The 16860-nt window shown below is 38.8% G+C and overlaps 1 protein-coding gene across 12 annotated transcripts in view; it reads right to left on the reverse strand.

Annotated features, from left to right (window-relative positions):
- Positions 1–8029, reverse strand: part of ZBTB20 (zinc finger and BTB domain containing 20) — a 755798-nt gene extending 747769 nt beyond the window's left edge. For 8 of the 12 annotated variants that reach the window (XM_081027932.1, XM_081027908.1, XM_081027921.1 and 5 more), the window contains exon 1: positions 7880–7961. The gene's annotated coding sequence lies outside the window, so the exon portion shown is untranslated. Of the gene's footprint in view, positions 1–7879 lie in introns of all 12 variants that reach the window. The other 4 variants (XM_081027923.1, XM_081027918.1, XM_081027951.1 and 1 more) reach the window with 2 other exon arrangements.
- Between the last annotated feature and the right edge of the window lie 8831 nt (positions 8030–16860).

Here is a 16860-nt window from a genome sequence, read left to right on the forward strand (position 1 = left end):
TACAAAATGTTGCGATCAGTACCAAGAACATCTAGAGCTGTGCGTGAGTGTAGGGAACGGAGAGGATCCAGGGATAGTGTACCGTTCCCCAGAATGCTTTCATTTGTGAATAGGTAGTGACTGACGGTTTTGAGTCTTTCACTACCACTTACACCAGCAAAAGTAATATGAGTCAATTAAAAAGAAACTGAGAGTGAATTTTTATTTTCAATTTCAAATGAAAACTTTGAGGTTATATTAAAAGACCTATCAAATAGGTACACACTAATTGTGTGCAGTTGTTTGTTTCTATATATGGCAGTGAAGTATTTGTAAAGGCTTTTCTATTAGGTTGGTGTAAAAGTAATTGCGGTTTAAAGGTTACATTGCAAAAACCGCAATTACTTTGGCACCAACCTAATAACACAGCTTCTTTCCACTATTCTTTATCAAAATAGTCAATTTTCTTTGTCTTCCTTATCATCCCTCTGAGAATGGAAATGGGGCCACAGGTTAAACCTGACAAGGTCAGGAGACTGAAAATAACCACATAAGATAGCGTGAACATAAAAAAAAATGTATAACTAAGGTGGGCCATGGCGGGAAATCTTTCAAAGTCAATCTTCACCTTAAGCGAGCCTGTTGTCTTTTTTCACCTAAAATGACATCCTTCGAATGTCCTTAATCCCTTTTTCCAGACAGAGTAGGAAATTACAGACTCTCGTTATTATTCTTGTCCCTTGATTAACATCTCCGAACTAACTATCCTGTATCCACCTATGTAAAAGTACCTGTCTCTCCAATTTACTTTTATCCAACCCCAGATCTCCCACCCACCCACTCCCACCCCCAGACCCCTGCTTTGCTTTCTCCCACCCCCTTAATCTACCACCAGTAGATTTCATATAACCCTCCTCCTTCGATTCTATGTATAAAATAAGATGCAAATCAACATTTTGCAGAGCATTTTCTCAATCCATTGAGATTTTGCTTCCCAGCAACTGTCATCAGTTTGACTCAAATAAACTCTTCTAAGCTTTCTCTTAAGTTTTTCGTTGACATCTCTTAGGTAAATATATATCTGGATGGATGTAATATAGGATCAAAAATCAAATGCAGTAGTTAAAAATTATCAATTTTATAAGATCTATATGGAGATGGCTCCTGATTACTCAAAGTATATTTAGTTTTTGCTTAAAGATGCACAAAAATCTTTTTTATTTTTAAGAAATATATTGATATGTATTATTTTAGAGAATTAGAAATTGACTGCGAGTTAATATTATTACCTGCCTTCCTCAGTTAAGCAACTTTATGTGGTATGAAATGCAAAGAATCATGTTTATAAATTCTATTACCAATAAATCTTCATGAGTGAAGGTGAGTTGGTGAAAAACTTATGTAAACTAATAAATTTATTATAATTACCAACTATAAAAGAGTATAAGCACTTAATATTATGCATCTTAATATTATGTATCTGCCCTTAATATTATGTATCTATACTTATTCTACTATGACATATTCGAAAAAAGGAAGAATCAATAAAGCGAAACTTTTATCAAGGACTAAAAGTAAAAAGCAAAGTCAAATATTTTACATACACTGTTTCTTGGTGCGTTAAACATCACTTCCAGTAACATTATCTGAAGCTAAAATATTCAATTGAAGGAAACATACTGATATGTTAGAGCAAAAAGGGACCCTGAAGATGAAGAAGCTAAGAGAGATCCAAACAGACTACGTGACATGCCCAAGGTCATACAACTAGTTAGTGGCAACCACAGACCTGGAATAATCGCTCCTAATTCTACATCTGAGACTGACAATGTGCAATAAAGTCAAAGAGTTAATTCTAATATATGAGGGACTGATTGAAAAGTTAGATGTCCCTTCAAGTTAAAAACCTTTGAATTTAATGACTTCTACTTACTTGATTTTATATTCCTAGGAAAGTAACTTTAAAATATCATAAAATTTTAAAAGCTAAAAGTAATGAAAACAACAAAGGAAATTTACACACTTTCTTAAATAAAAACCATGAAAAAGGACTTAACGTCTAAAGGAAGCCAGAGATTTATTGGGGGTGTATGCGTGTATGGTAGTAGTGGTTTTTGTTTTGTATTGCTCGGTTTTTTAAATTGTTAGAGCGCTTAACTATAAATAAATCTCTAGGAATTCACTAATGACTATAAGAAAACAGGTACCAAGAATTTCAAAACTAAAAATCCAAGTCATTTTAATACCATGTGAATTAGAAATAAAGGACATCTTTTTTAAAAAGTCAAAAGTAATTGAAAAAGATTAAATCAGTACACCCAATTCTCTATAATATGCGTATATTTTTCCTGAAGTGCATATTCATGAGCTGACAGTAGAGACAGGCTGGCTGCTTTGTTTGACTATAGTTCTGTTTACCTCATACTGTCAGGAATGCATTTTGACACTCACAGCATTAATATTTCTATTTTTATTGATATAATTAGCATTGCTATAAATAATTTCTCAACCTGCCATATCCAAGTATATCATTACAATCAGCAATATCAGGGCTTCTTTTTCCTATATGATGCCTTGGAAATAGACTACTGGCCCAAAGAACCACAGTGACCTCATGGTGTGGAAATTACTGAGGAAAAAAAAAAATGTTGCCCTGTCAATAGACACTACTGTTTTGTGTATGACTTAACTGAACAAACTAGTTTATATTTGTTTGAAACTAAAGTTTCTCACCAATCTGCTGTTTCAGTTTCACATCACACCATATTGTACCTAAAACAGGCAATCTGGATTCTTGTTGATACTTTCCCCCCATCCCCAAACAGCTCAGGAAATGGGTTTTATATACTAGGCTTGAATTATAAAGCAAAAGAATTAAGACACCCAAAATTCAGAATGGGTGGGTGAAAATAAGTATGCTTGAACTCTTTTGTATAACTGCTGGTGGGTGGCCCACTTGTGAGTTTTTGATCATTACATGAAAGCAAAATCAAAACATATTTTATCTTGCCTCTAGATCGTATCAGCTGTGACGATAACCTTATCCAGACCTTGAATAGTTTGTTCATAAAACAAAGTGGGGTGACTGACCCAATGCATATTCAACACAGAGTATGAAGGCCAAAACAAAATGACAATACAATTCAAAACAAGTCTGTGGAAATTTCAGAATAGGATATTAAACCTTTCTTTGTCTCTATCACTTGACAGATGGTTAGCCCTCACACAGCCTAGTATCTCTGGCAAAGAAATGACTGTGTCTAGCCAATAACACCCCAAATTTTGACTAAAAATGCACTGTACACATACTTACACTTACCTTACAAATATGAATATTAATAGAATTAGTCATGCTTATTTTGTTATTATAAAAATTTGACAGATGTCAAGATTTTATCTTCTGCCCTATGAATATGTCTTTTTGAAACTCTCAACTATCTTATTATGTGGATCCAGGGTTAGAAGAACTCTTCACTGTAGATTTCATTCATTTTATGGGCTGCTTGGGAATAATACTTTTAAAAATCTTCCAAATTATTTTTGAATATAAAATTATTACAAAATTTACAAAGATTTAATTAGCTTGTGTTTCTATGTTGCTCAAAGTTTTAGTAACTAAAAGATTTAGTTAAAATCACCTGGGAACTTTGAATGCCTTCCATGTCGAAGACCACAGGCAGGACTGGGATTATTTAATCCAGTACTGAAATATGTCTTTATTAAAAAACTGCATATATTATATATATATGTATATATATATATGTGTGTATATATATATATACACATATATAATATCTGTGCATATAAACACATGTAGATTAAGCATCCTCACCAGAATTAGGAAAAGTTCTCAGTTTTTAACATTTTACTATTCTTCCACTTTGCTCTTTAAAATAAAGACTTCAGCTAAAACAATATATTCCATTAGTTACAGCCTCTGCTTTTCTTCCTAAATCTTCCTATTTATAGCTTTCAGATGCTGGCAGTTCTGTATACAAATAGCCAGAGGCAACTTTAATGTTCTCTAAAGTGCATTAATATGTACCCTTTCTGGAAGAGGTGATTATGCTACAAATTAGCATAAATAAAGATCTAATGTAGGTAAAGAAATACAAGCCCTTCAGAGCAGGGGACAGGAAGACCCGTGGTGCAGGGATTGTGTAAAAAAAGTTATCCTACTTAAGAACTGAACGTGTATATGGCTAACAAAATAAGACTCACCATGACAGAAAAATAACAAAAATCAGAACTTGTTATTTGAGAACTATGAATTAAGTTTTGGAAAGGTGAGACACCCACTATTTGAAGCAACAAACTCAGCATTAAATCATATACTCCCTTAACCAGGCACCAAGTTTCCTTCTGTTAGCAACCTAGGATTTTTACACCTACAGACTAAATGATTAGATTTAAAGTAATGCTAAAATCTTCTGTAATGTTCCTCTTGCATTACAAATGGTCTATTAAATCAGAGAAGTGCCAATCAAATGCTTTTGTAGTTTGAAAGAAAGGTTTAAATAACAAAGCATTTTTTTGCAGGCCTCTCTTTTTTTTCCTCTCTTTAATGTCACCTATAAATTAATTACAACAAATTTCTATCTTCTCTTGATAAAACCACAACTGAAAAAGATTTAGGCACTTGATTTTCAGATCTATTCCTAAATCAAGTTCTAACTAAAAAAATTTAAGATATTCTCGCTCATGTTTTACCACAATTTGCTAACAAAAGCTCCATAGGAATTGTAGTGAATTTCAAGACAGATTTTTTTTTTTTACTATAGAGTAACATTTTATTTCAAAGTCATGCTTAAAATTATGGGGAAAACAAAAATAAAATAAAACCCCTATTTTGTTTTTAAAAAAGACCTACTCTAACTTATGGAGAATGTTTCATGACAGTAACAAAGAGTAAAAATAAGAAATAAAGTAAGCTCTTCCTTTCTTATCATTGGCAATTGGTAAACACCTCCCTGCCCCTCAAACTCTGTAAGCTCTTTCAAAATGTATTCCCTAAAATGAGAAAACAGCTGGGTTTTAAAATTCCATCCAAAAATCTCTTCTAACAATCTGAAGCACACGTGTGACATTAAAATATAAACTCTACCAGGGCAGGTAATTTTATTCCTTGTTCACTGTTACTTCCCAAGTGTCTATAAAACTGTCTAGAACAAGTTCTTGAATTTAAACATCCATTTCAGAAAAACATGATTATTTCAGAGAATAAAGCAGAGCCCATCAAGCTCCACTTTTGTATTCTAAATGTTTTAAAGTAGTCTCTCCCTACCACTCATTCTAAAATATTTGGAATAATTTGTAATTCATTTATAAATTTTACATCCTTTACAGGAACTTAGTCCTATCTTTTATTGCTCTTCTAAACTGGCCTAATTATTCAGTGTAGCCTAGCCTTTTTCTAGGAAGTCCAATTTGGTGAGAAAGTCTTCTGAAGACTTTCACTACTGAGATACAGACAATTCATTTAAAGTGGCTTTTTTCTTAGATTTTTATTCCTGTATCAAGCAGTCAAATCGCATTAATTTGACAGCAAGAGTAGTTGAGTATTTGTGGGTCTCAAAAACTTTCTGACCTAACTACATAGGAAACTAGCTACATATCAATAAGTAGTTCTAAACATACACACGCATTCCAAATTATAACTCTTCCGTGAAAGTTCTTCCTCTACTAGTCTTAAACACATATTGTCTTTTAGTAGCTAATCAGTGTACACTGGTATTTTCTTGGTGTAGTATCTATAATCCTAAAATACTGGCATCTTAACTGGTCTAGACAGGTAAGCATAAGGACTTGTTCCTGGAAATGGATAAAATCTGACCATTTTTAGTCTTAAACTTCTTTTTTCAGTCGGTTAAAATCAGGACCTCACCATGAAAGGGTGTTTCGCTTTGAAGGCTGGTAGCCAGTGAACGTGTCACCTGATCTTCATATACAAAAGGCCTATATTCCACTGGTCTAGATCTGAAATCACAAAACCAAAAATATCCCAACTGCTGGACTCACTGAGCAGCTAATAAATTTCTAAAAAACTCACTTTTCTTCTCAGCTGTTTATTTAAGCACCATATATCCTCAAGCGTAAAGTGCTCCAAAACTGAGTTCAATGGAACTCACAATCCCCATTTTAGGAATTAAACCTTGAGCACTGAACAATGAGTAACATCAGCAATTCTTCAAGGACAATTCCAAAAGCTTTCTTGAGAAGACTATTCCTGAGGGCACAGTGATACCATGCGCGACATGTGCAAGGACAACTTTGATACATTCTGAATAAGAATGAGAAAGAGCAAACAAATTCATGAAAAATCAATGCAACTGTTTTAGGTTTTTCGTTGTTCTTTTCCTAGAAACATAAAAACACCTAGTTGTAAAGCATAAATGCATAAAATAGACAAATCTGGAATGGTCAAATTTCCATGTGTGGGATGGGGGTGTATCTTAACTAGTCCCAGGTGACAACAAAGGTTACTTGGGGTTAGAGGCAACAGGTAGGAAATTCATGAATTTGTCAATAACTGATTATCATTTAAATTTAGTATTTACAGCTATAGAATTGATTTACAAAATGGTCGTCATAACTTACGTTTCAAAATTTTCAAGTTACTATAGTAATTTTAGATTTAAGTTCATTTGAAAACATTGGGGCAATGCGTGCCTCTGCTAATTTTATCAGCTGGAATTTACACAGGACCACGGGATGAGAAAACTCTAAACTCTGGCAATATTTTGGTATTTTTAATGGTAAGTCATGAAGACAATTTTCACGTGTCTAGAAAGTTAACAGCACTTAACCCATATGCGACCAAATTACTTTCTGTTCCATTCAGATTTTTATTGGAGAACTGTTATCCTGCTACTGACCCCATTCAACTGGGTTGTGTTAGATCAGTGGATAACAGCGCTGGGTAGTGTAGCTTTACGCCATATTGTGTTTTTAGCTAATGTGTAGAGTTTATGTGTGTACCTAGCATATGCTTGTGCAAGTGTGTTTATCAATAGAACTTTGGGGGAAATCCCTGCCTCCTGCCTTTTCAACATCCTTCAAGAGGATGCACAGATTCAGGGAGCTGGGGGCGTGGGGAGGGGGGTGGGAGAGGACCACAAAGCCAGAGAGGAATGCATTGAACAATGTGAGAGTGCAATTCTGTTAAACTTTCAAAACCCTTCCAATCGTTTTATCTCAGCTACTGAAACGCGTAACCATTTTTCAATGTTTCCAAAGGTGCTAAGAAGAGAGAAAGAAGGTGTCTTCCTTTCCCAAGCCCCCTCCTCTCTAGTCGAAGCAGCGAAGCAGGCGGGGGCAGCTCCGAGGTCTGGCGGGGGCGTCCGGCGGCTCTGGGGCCAGGACACCTCCCGCCCCCCAGTTCTCTGAAGACGCTCCAGAGACCGCGAGAGCCAAGGCAAGCAGGGGAGGGCCAGGAGAGAGGGGGGCGGAAGACAAGCGGGCGCCTCTAGCAGCTCCAGAGCCCAGGCTAGTCCCCCTCAGCTCCTCTTCTTGGAAGCGGCAGCTCCAGGCGCAGGGAGTAGAGAGAAGTAGGTAAAGACACGTTTCCAGCTGCAGGACGCCCCGCCCGCTCCGGGGACGCGAGACCCTCCCGCGCTCCCTCCCTCCCAGCCAGGTCGGGTGAGGACGTAGTCGCCGCCGGGCGCGAGGAGGGGCGCCCGGGGAGAGGAGGCGCGAGCGGGGCGGGGCGCAGGGGCGCGCGCTCGGCCGGCCGACAGCCCGCGGGCTCGCCTCTCAAACTCGCTTCCCCAGCCTCACCCTGCTCCCCTCCTTTCTCGTCCCGCCGCCCCCCACTCCGAGCGCCTCGCAGACGCCTCATCCCCCTCGGCACGCACACACCCCTCCCGCCCGCCCTACAACAAATTAGAGTTTTTGGCGTTACCTCCTCGCGCTCTTTAATCTTCTTTCCTCAACTCCTAAACTTCCCCCGCCCTTACTTCTTCGGTAGAAGGTCCACATTGGGCGCTTCACGCCGCGAACCCTCTGTCTTTCCCCACTATTGGGTTGCTCTTATGCCATTCTTGGCTTCAGTGAGCCTATAAGAATGGGACGCTCCTCGTGAGGTTGCCGCCCATAAACAAAATGCACTCTTCCTCCTCCCCTCCCATGTCCCCGCCCCCGTCTTCCTCTTCCCTCATCTCTTCCGCCTTCGATTGGGCTACCAGAGGCCCAATCCGCTATCTCAAACAGTTATTGGGGCGCCGAAACTTCGCTCAGAGAACTGTGAACAGGCGATTGGTCAACACTCTTCCCACTCCATCACCCCCCAACCCCCGCATATCGCCCAGTCTGGAGAGGTCAGTGGTTTCTCGTTGTTCAGTGATCCTAGAGGCGGGAAGCTATTGGTTGAGAGAGCCCGTCAGACCGGACTGGAATGAGCTATGATTGGACAATACAGATACGATCAGGTTTGGTTGTCTCCTCCTCCGCTCCTCCTCCCCTTTTTTTCCTCCACGCCCCCGCCCCCTTCCCGACTGCTTTTACTTTCTACGCATTTCTATTTCCTCCTTTATTTATTTATTTGCGATAAACTTAAATGACCCGGCGAGGGAGGCGGGATTCGACGAGAGGCCGAGGATGACGAAGGGCGGCCTGGGACCAATTGCTGAGGGGGCCGCGGGGAGAGGGGCAGCCGCGGTGACCAGTGAGAGGCAGGTGCCTGGAGCGCGCTAGGCCTATGGAGCCGGGATGCCCCAGCGGAGGCGGCGGTTACCCGCTGTCTGGCGCGGCGAGCTCGCGGGGGAGCCGCGGGAGGGGAGGAGGTGGTGTCACTGTCGCAGACGGCTGAGGCCGCGGTGTGGAAACTGGAACCAGGGCGGTGGGAGGGACAGCGGGCGAGGGGGTCCGGCGAGGCGGTGGCTGAAAGGCCACCCTGGCTCAGGCTTGATTCCTGCGGAGCGCGGCGCACGTTGCCAAGCTCGGAGGTCACCAGAGGCCGCTGAAGCGAGGCCAGCGCTCAGAGGGAAATTTTGTTCGTTCGGGAGGGTTGGGAAAATGCTCCGTAAACCAGTTCGAAGTAAGTCGCCCTTAACACCGATGTGGACATTATCCTAACGGGAAAAGCAGATCGTGTTCCTGAACGCCTGAAGTACCAACGACCCCACTGGAGCCCAGGATGCAATATCCTGAGGGCTAGAGAACAAATAAAGCAACACGGAAAATTAAATGCGGTTCAGATGTGCAATAAAACCTTCACCCTCATCCATTTGTCACTCAACATAGCACTCCCCAGAGCCAAATTCTTCCTACCAAGGGTTTGTTGGTCCAGTCCTCAGGCATAGGGGGAAAAGGAAGGCACAAGGCCAGCAGGAAGCTCAGGGACGATTCCTAAAAAGGATTCCTCAAAACGGCTAAGATGGAAAAAAGAAAACCCTTTCTCTATTAAAAAAAAAAAAAAAAATTGCCAAAAAAATGCAGTTGTTAGGAAACGGCTATCAATTACATCACAGAATAAGGGACTTGACCAAAAGTAGCATCCGTACAAAGAATGTACTGCGTTTGCAATTTGAAAACTTTTTATAGGACACGCATTTGACGTATAGTTTCCAATAGATTATTACGTCACGTCCTTGGAGCTTTATCCTACGCTTCCTTGGATACAACTTGCATTATAGGAAACATTTTTGGTACTTTTTATAAAGATGGTTGGGCAGACTAGTCAGGACCATCAGGATAGGTATAGGGACCACTGTGCTAGAATTTTCCAGTGGGAGAGCCATTGGGCTGGACTCCAAATACGGAATGGGCAGGTGGAAATTTTAGCCAAGGAGCAGGGTGGGGGTCAGTGTATGGAAAATTACTAAGGAAACCTTAGGGGTAAGGGCCCTGGGGGAGGAGGGGAATCTGGCTAAACCAACCTAACTGGATTCTTGCTGAAGACAGGCCAGAGTGATCAGACATCACCAGAGGGTGGGTGGAAGATCAGGAACCTGATCATACATCCGGAGTGATTAGATATGGAGCTGGAGGTGGAGGGTGGTCTTGCTAAACTGACTTTTGCAGGGTTATTGCTAAAACTGGATTTTTACAAGGAAGCACACAGATGCCTGGCTTTGGTTAGAGCATCTTTCTCTAATCAAAAACCTAAGCAAAATAAGTCGGCCCTGGTGAAAAAAAATGTGCAAGGCCTTGACCTGATAAATACTATTAGACATATCTTTTGAGGAACATAGGTATGAGGTTCTCAGAATCCAGAAAATTATTGCATCAAGTGTTACAGTTGAAGTCCAGTAAAGTGTACATATTGCTATCGAGTTTGAAAGCCAAAACGTGTTAGAATTTATGTATAAATCTTAGCTAAAAGGTGATGTAGTGACTAGTAAGTGTTCCATGCATAAATCATCAGCTTCAAATGAGGAAATTCAATAAACTTGAACAAAGGTATTTAGTTATTTCCATAATTTTTCCAAGGGACAAGGGCCACTCCCTCTACCACTTAAAACTCGTCCTTTTAAACTAGTTTTTGAAGGTATTTTTCAATGTGTTGTCATGAGAGTTGTTAGGATTATTATCGATAAGGCATTAGGAAAGCAGTGTAAAATATTTAATTCAAATGTTGGTGATTAAAGCCTTGGATGTTACTGCCCCTATATAAGATGGTGATTACATCGTGTCATAATGTTAGTATCTGGGTAAGAATGCTATCTATAAGAAATGCATATATTACACACACACCTACCTTGGCGATCAACAGACATATATACAAACATCCCAAAACTTGTAGCAAGAATTCAATCATAATTATGTCAAGGGACGAAAGACATATTTTTCTGGTAGCAATGATCAGAATCAAGAAAAAAGGATACAATAAGAATAATAAGAAAGCTTGGGAGGGTGATGAAGCAGGCATGATTGATAGAAAATGAAAATAAAAGTTATGATTGTTTAGAAAAGAACTTTATAAGGAATTTGTTGTGGTCCCCTGACCTAGTACCTTCACAGATCCTAAATAGTTTCCAGTCCCTAAAGCATCGAAAGTGCTTCATAGAGGCCTAACTAGTAGTAAATTTACCTTCCCTATGTTACAAATGAGGACCCTCCAACTTTGAATGTTTTATCCACGTCACAAGTGGCAGAGCTTGTTTTCAAACTCACGTCTGTTTGCCTCTTTTCACTATGCTATTTATTCATTCATTCAACAAATCTTAAGTGCGTGTTATTCGTAATATATATGTAGTATATATACAATATATGCATATAATGTATATATTATATATATATATATATATATATGGAGAGAGAGAGAGAGAGAGAGAGAGAGAGAGAGAGGAGGGACAGCATTTAAAATTGACAACTTTGAAACTAAAGGTAGACAAGATTTGGCATTTTTCTCCAGAGCTCACAGTGTATCGGGAGAGAAGTAAAGGGATATATTATTATGCTGTGTACATTTGTGGTATATATAACATGGGAATGCAGAAGAGAGGATGCATAACTCTCAAGAATTTGGGAATATATGTAATACACTGTACTCATCACTGTACTAATCCAAAAGTTAATCAAATCCTATGATGCTCTCAAGGGGCTTAGATTCTAATAAGGGCACTAATTAGACATATACATGAAAAAAAAACTACTATATTATTAGCCAAAATGTGAAGAGTTTTAATGATGGCATAAATAAAGTGCTATAGGAGAGCAGAAAAGAAATACTATTTACATCTTGAATAATGGAGGGTAGGAAATCATGGAAATCTTAATGGAAGGTGTGACTTTTGAGGCAGTCTTTGAAGGATGTGTTAGAGAACTTAACCACCCTTCCTCACACACAACATATATGAAATACACATCACTCGATATTTTTTACTGTTGACTCAAAGACAAGAACTTTTCTATACATGTACTCACCAATAACCTGAGCAGTTAATAGCCAATAGAAGAATATTAAAAGAAAAATGAGTCTTCCTTTCATAGTGAAGTAAAATTGAGTTAAACATCAAAATGTGTTAGGGCAACATGCCAATAATTAAGATTAGACAATTGGCATCTAAAGCAGCAAAAAAGGGATTTCTATAAATCTACCAATAACCCAGATGTGACACAAGTTATTCTGGTGTTGGAGACATATAAAATTTGCCTTGAACCCCCAAATCCACAATAAGGCAGAAGTTTGAAGCCCTTATATTTACTAAATTTACAGGGGTAAGCTGAATTTACCAACTTTTTCCTGGGGAGAGTATCTACTGAGTCTGTGCATGTTCTGACTCTCTGGTATTTTGGTCCATCAATTCCTCTTTGTGTCCACAAGTTTCTAGTGTTTTTAAATATATAGTTTTTGTAATTTATCTGATATTTTTTAGTTCACGTGAGATTTCTGACCTAATATCTTTTACATCCTATCTGGAGGCAGAAGTTTTACATATTAAAGTTTTAATTTCAGATAAATTATTTTTCAGTTGTAAAATTTGATTCCCATTGATGGAGTCATGTCTATGCTGAAACTCTCCATTTTTTCCTCTTATTCTAAACATTAAATATGCAAAAAATTAATAAAATAAAATAATAAAAATAAAAATAAAAATATGCTTATTTAGTATAACATACTTAATATCTGTAAAACTCCCCTACCTGTGGACCTGTTTCTGTTGTTTTTCTCTTGGTTTGAGACATTCATTCCTGTTTTTTTAGCATAGCTCATAATTTTTTAGTGAATGCTGGATATTGTGATGAACAATTCGGAGATAACGTTTTCTTCTGGGAGGCAGAAAGTATGCAGGCAGATCACATTGATTCTGGGGAAAGTTGGCATTAGTATTTATTTGGGCAGGTCTGTTTCAGACAGATTTATTTCCATAGGCATAGCCTTTCTGCTGTCTCAAATGAAAGTCTGGGTGTTTACAAATTCTTCTCTATTTTAGCAATCTCTGAACTCCATCATCTGTCTCCCAAGCAAGAAATTTCTGCTCAGTTCTAGCCTCATAGCTGCTGTTTTCTGATGGCATTTTGTTGGCATTACTCTGTCCATATACAGCTTAAAAGTTCACAAACTCAAGAGAAACTCAAACACAAAGCTTTGGGCTTACTTCTGTCATTCCTTCCTCTCTGAAATTTTGCCCCTTGAATTTCAACCTCTTTGGCAGAGTTAAACCCTATCCTCTCTTGGCCTCTACCAGTAAGCCTGTAACTTTTTACTCAGAATTTATTCTTTCTTTTTTTGAATTAGGAAACGCCTCAGGGAAAAGGCCAGATTGACTTTAGAGCTCTCCTTGTTATGCTTCCCTTCTGTCAGGAGTCAGCCCCTCAAACTCGGTCTGCATCAGTTGTCTTCAAACAAATGTTTTATATAGTTTTAGTCAGCTTTTATAGTTGTTTCTATAAAATTAGTCTGGTATAAGCTGCTTTGTCATGATAGAACCCCTATGAATGAAAATATATCACTTTATCAAGCGGCGCATACAAAACCAGGTCACATATATTTTAATATTCAAATTAACAATTCCTAACCATCATCAAATAGAGCGACCATGTCTTTCATCTCAACACAGGCTGTCCCAATGATAAGTCTAAGATTCTCAGAGATGCTTACTAAGTCCAAGGTCTCTTTCCTACTTTTTGTCTCATGACCGGAATATCTGGTTTATTCAACAGCGAAGAAGTCTTCTATTAATGCTGTTTCTTCCATCCAGTGTTTCTTTGAAAACTGATGGGTCTCTCTCTAAGGTGAATAGCATATGTCACTATAAATGGTGCCACCCTGATTTCTTAGAGGTCAAGCATGGTGAAGAAACCCCTTTCTCTGTGTCAGTATAATTTGTGGACTCACAAGCCTGGGCTTCAAATCTTGTAGTTATTTCATTATAGAGGTCTTTCAGAAAAAAAGAAAGAAAAAGAGAACAGAGATAAATAGTTTACTCTTGGCATCCATGTAATGGATAGGTAGTTGCATCAGAAGGATTTCTTACCTCAACTGCATACTGAACCAGAACAAGCCCTCTCCTGTACACTTTCTGTCCTAATCCTCAGGTAAAGGTGGAATTCTTTTCCTCATTGCCCTAAGGTCTACTGCAATTTCTGTCACTGGATAAATCACATTTTATCCAGGGAAAACATTATAATTGTAATACCAAAGGGCAATCACTTAAATGTGATTTACCCAGCAAGATTCTGCCTCCCCGAGGCTCTGCTGTTCAGTGAATGCTTCGGTGTTGACATAGGATCACTTCTAGTTGTTAAAGAATTGTCTATAGACCTGGTCTATATTGGAAATCTACCAGAGAAGATTTATTAGTTTCCTATTGCCACTGTAACAAATTATCACAAATTTAGTGACTTAAAACAACACAAGTTTATTTTCTCATAGTTCTGGACATCATAAGTCCAAAATCAATCTCAGTGGGCTAAAATCAAGGTGCCACAGGATTGAGTTCCTTCTGGAGGTTCCAAGTGAGCCTTTAGTTTCTGGAGGCCACCGGCATTCCTTGGCTCGTGGCCCCCTCCCCTATCTTCAAAGCCAGCCACATATCATTTTCCATTCTCTCTCTACTCCTGTCTAACATCTTTTTCTAACTCCAACCCTCCTACCTCCGTTTTATGAGCATTCCTGTGATTACCTGGGTAATCTCCCCATCTCAAAATCCTTAATCACATCTGCAAAGTCCTTTTTGCTATGTAACATATTCATGGGTTCTGAGGATTAAAATATGGACATATCTGGGGGCAAGGAGGCAATTATTCATCCTACCAGAGAAAGCCTCTTACTGCTCTCATCATTATACTCTGAAAAAAGCCCAAGGAATATAGAGCTTTCATTCTTAAAATTGAACTTAATATTCTAGATACAACTCCCTGGGTTTGAACAGTAATCCTTGAGTAGATTTTTCTTACATAGCAATGCCATAGGACTAAACCACTCTGTAGCTTAATGTTTTCTGGACTATTTCCTGAAGTGTAGACCTTTGGCTAGAGGCCGGGGTGGGGGGCAAGATGGGGGGTTAGATGAGATAGAGATGGCCAGTATGATTGCTACATTGCTAAATGTTTTTTAGAGAACAGACCTAAAATCGGTTTTGTGTTTTTTAAGATCTTTCAAAATTATGTAACAGGCTTCAATTTGGAAATAGCTCAATTTATCAAAGATTAATTACCTGTCTCTCACAGGCCAATGGAAAATGCAATAGCATCTAATCAAGAATCACAGCAAGGAAGCTACAGTCAGAGGAAAGGCCATGAACTCTACCAAGGTCCTTCTCTGTCTTCCTCCACAAATCCAGTAAGTCCATTTCCTAATACAGACCTGTTTTATTTTTTGTCTATTTGTAATGGCAGAAAGAAACATAAGGACCTTTGGTGACTTGTGTTGTTTTCTTTTCCTGAAGAATATGACTGTATGTTATGACAGATGTTGCTAGCTAGCTTTCTGAACTGTGGCAAAAGTAGATCGTGCCTACAGGTAAAGAAATACTAAAAATCCTCACCTGGTAGGGAAAAGTATAAAGGAAATTTGAGAGATTAATTTCTTTTTTCAAATTGTGCACCCCTAAACTATTTGTGCAGAAAATTAATCTGCTCTGTAATAAATCTCCAGAAATTTGTTTAAAACCTCTTTTAGTAACTCTAGTATTCTTCAACTTTTTAGTTAGAATTTTAATGTTTCTAGGTTTATGAAATGCACCTAAGTGAATGACATTCTAAATGCCAAGGACATTTTAAGTTTCAAAACAGGATGCCTTTCAGAGATTCAAATTTTAACAACTATCCTCATAAAAATCAGTGGAAAGTACAGAAATGGGGGGAAATGACAATACACTTTTAAGTTTGAAGACTGGATATCTTGAAAAAACAAATATGATGCACCTTTTGTAATTACACAATAAATTTTGTTGTGTAAGAATATATAAGTACATTATGTTTAACTTGAGTTTCTTGGCCCATTTGGAGAACATAAACCCCCCCAAAAGTAAGGTGTCTTTTTTTATCCTAGGTTTTAAACAGGTCATCATAAAAAATGTTTTCCTTGACTTCTAATTTTAGCATTTCCTTCAAGCCTTCATAGATTATACACTGCAAATAATGTTCAAAATTGTAAGGCTGCAGTCCTGTCATTCTGAATGAAAATTTTTCATTGGATCCATACACATCTGTCATTATGGACAGTACTGATAAGCTCCCTATAAGCCAGAAGGCTGGCTTTGAAGCCCAGAGCTTTAAAAACATTCAAGGATTTGATTGCAAGAGTGGTACTATTGAAAACATACGAGAACCAAATGCTTGCAGTAGGTGGTTATGTTCTCGGGAAACTGGGTTGATTTAGATTTGGCCAACAAGCAAAGAGTGGTTCCTTATAAATAAGAGGCTCAAGAGTATATAATCATAACCCTGTGTGTGCACCTCATCTTGAAAAGCGGACTCCATCTTGAAGCCAATCTGTCAGCTTAAATTCTGAGTAAATGAGGCTGAACCTTTGATCCACTACCCTTCGCCCTGGTGGACTCCGGAATGTGTAAAGAGATTTCAGGCTAGTCCTGAAGTTTCCATTACTCTTTCCTCTGGGGCAAGGAGCCCTTGATGTTATCTATCTCTTAGTTCTCCCTGGCGCCAGGGCCTCAGTATCTGGCTTCTTGGTCTCCCCTTGACTACCCATATACTCTTTTCCTAGCACTTAGCCCCATCTCCAAGGGGGGATAAGAGAGGGCGGTGTAGGCGGTGGAAGATGTGGAGATCTTTATGTCCTGCGGCCACCCAGGACCCATTTCTGTCGTAAGTTCCCTTTAGAATCCATTAATGGACAAGCTGGACTTGTCTACCTTGTTCTTTGGTCTCTCAGCTCCTTTGCATACACAACCTTTTCAGGGGACACTTTGCTAGGTCTTTCACTTCTTGTCAATCCTCAAACGTTTTAGTGCTTCCCTATATCAGTAGGGGAAG

The sequence above is a fragment of the Rhinolophus hipposideros genome (genome assembly GCF_964194185.1).
Source record: "Rhinolophus hipposideros genome assembly, chromosome: 2".
Classification (NCBI taxonomy): Eukaryota; Metazoa; Chordata; class Mammalia; order Chiroptera; family Rhinolophidae; genus Rhinolophus; species Rhinolophus hipposideros.